Genomic DNA, 2567 nt, shown 5'->3' with positions numbered 1-2567 from the left:
TTGCCAATAAGTTAAAAAGTATTAAAGTGACTTATTTAGATTTGTATTCAAATACGTCTAAGTATCAGATTTTCTTTGTGCATGGCAGTACTACACTGGGGGCGGGATTGTAACTACAAAAGACAGGTGAAAGAAGTGCAGGGAGGGGGGATAAATTCTGAAAAACATGAAACCCGAAAACAACCTGCCCTGTATATGTTTACTTCTGGTTTAACCAGGGTGAATTGGAGGTTGGGCAAGTGACCTGCTCTCAAGAGGCGTGTCAGCCATTTAAAAGGTTATAAGACTGCAAGCCTCAGATTTTAACAGATATCTACACTGAGCAGCTACAGGCTGGGCTTCCGAGGGCTCAAGAAACCCAGCAGCTGAAGGGAGGCAAGAAGGGCCGGATCCAGTCCCTCCAAGCTACCTGTTATGATCAGCCACCAGCTCTGTAATCCGCTGAGACCCCTGATCCAAAGCGCCCCTGGCATTGAGCTCCAGATCTGCACCCCCTCCCCCCCAATACCCTGCAAGCTCCCCCAATGCATGATCTGAAGCACCCACAATCTCCAGGCTGATCCTTGATCTTCGAACCCTGCAATCTCCGTCCAATCCGCGATACAAAGGCCTGGACCCACGATCTAAAACCCCTCAATCTACTGGCTGAACTGCAATCACTCTTTCTTTCCCTCTCTCCTCACCATTCCCCAGCTCCAGGCCAGCTCCTTCTAGTGCAAGCCTTTCTCCCCAACAACTAGGAAACGGAGAGGAAAATTAAAATCAAGTTTTGCCATTAAATTCAGCAGGACCTCAAATTACCCGCATTTCCAGGATTCCTGGCCATTCCAACATCCCTACACTCCACAAGTATCAGAGTGATTGGGGCAATTTTAAGCTAATTCACTGGGTTGATGACTGATTTTACACCCCACCCAATGAGGGCAATTTTAACTTATCCTGCCAGTCAGGAAATAGACAGGATTGGATGCAATGTTGGTTTTACACCCGGCCCAATTTTACTCTCCAGTGAAATCAACGATTAATATTGGATGGGATGCAAGATCTTTGTGCCTCTCCAATTATTTTTAGCTTCCCGTCAGTGAGTCCTTGCTCACTGCTTCCTAATAGTAATTTCAAAGAAATCAACCAGACAGGTTTCTCAGATTTAAACAAGAAACGTGTACGTTTATTAACCTTAAAACTCTAACTCAGTTAAAACAACTAAAAATATGCGACACAACCACGCTAGCATGCATACGCAATAAACACACATGCAATTGGAGAGAGGAAGAGAAAGAACCAATGGGGAAAGGTTTGAAGTAATAGACGGAGTTCAGTTGCTGGTTTTGGGTTGGATGTAAAGTCTTTGGTTGAAATTAAGTCTTACAGTTCTTGTTGGGGCCCAGTGCACACTTTCAAACTAGTTTCGCTGGTCTTCTGTCTTGAGGCTTAAGTTACATCCGTGGGTCCCTGGAACTTTGCGTAAGACAGCCAGAGAGAGGGAGTGCTAGCTTCTTGAAGTTCAATTGCAGTCTGTTCCAAAAACTGTTCTGTGAGCACAATTCAGTTATCTCCATGTTGGCCAGCAGGTTAGTCATGTGACTAGCTCCTTGTTTGAAATAGCCTCGCCTGCGAGGTTTGTGGATTCCTCCAATCTTACCAGACACTGTCAGTGAGGGGGGGAAGGGGCAGCGGGTGTGGAATGCTGGCTCTTACATATTCAATGACTCTCAGTGTCTCTTGATCATCACTATTGACAAAACCTATCTGGCTAATGAAATCTGGGAGTACTCCCATTGTCTCTCGATGCCACTGTCTTTTAGAATGCAAATGTGCAGCCATGTTTACAGCCACTCTTCCGTGGTCTTTTTAAACAAGTTTATTCAATGTCCAGTAACAGTTCAAAAATAATGTTCCATATGACAAAATTAATATGTTTCATTTTGGCAGGTGTGGTTTCCATCACAGGGCATTAAGGGCCAGAACATTATTGCCTGTTGAGAAAGGAGCACTTAAAGATGCACAATATATTGCCATGTTATCTGCTTCAAGGGGAAGAGATGATAAGAGTAGGATGATTTTCACCTTCAGTTTTGGAGATGTCTCTGGCTGCAAGCTGAAATAAAGTTAGGTGTGGCCTTCGATCTTCCTTTTTGAAATCTGAGTTGGATGCTTCTAATTATTTTTCTTCTTCTAGATCCTTAATAATTTAATCTTTAATTAAAGATTCTAAAATGTTCTCTTCCACAGATGTTATACGAACTGGCCTATAATTACAAGGTTAGCTCTGTCTCCCTTTTTCAAAATGGCTCTTACACGTTATCCACTCTCCAGTTCCCCAGCATACATCCAACCATTAGCAGAATCCTCAACTATAATTTCTAGTGCCTGTGTTAATTCTTGCCCTATTTCCCTCAGGATCCTTGGGTGAACCAGGCGAATACAGAGGTTCAGAGGGGAAGTGAAAAAGCAAATAAGAGAAGCAAAGAGAGAATATGAAAAGTTACTGGCAGCTAATATAAAAGGGAATCCAAAAGTCTTCTATAGACATACTAATAGTAAAAGTGTGTTGAAAGGAGGAGTAG

This window comes from Heterodontus francisci, chromosome 5 (assembly GCF_036365525.1).
Source record: "Heterodontus francisci isolate sHetFra1 chromosome 5, sHetFra1.hap1, whole genome shotgun sequence".
NCBI lineage: Eukaryota > Metazoa > Chordata > Chondrichthyes > Heterodontiformes > Heterodontidae > Heterodontus > Heterodontus francisci.
This window is presented reverse-complemented; position numbering follows the sequence as displayed.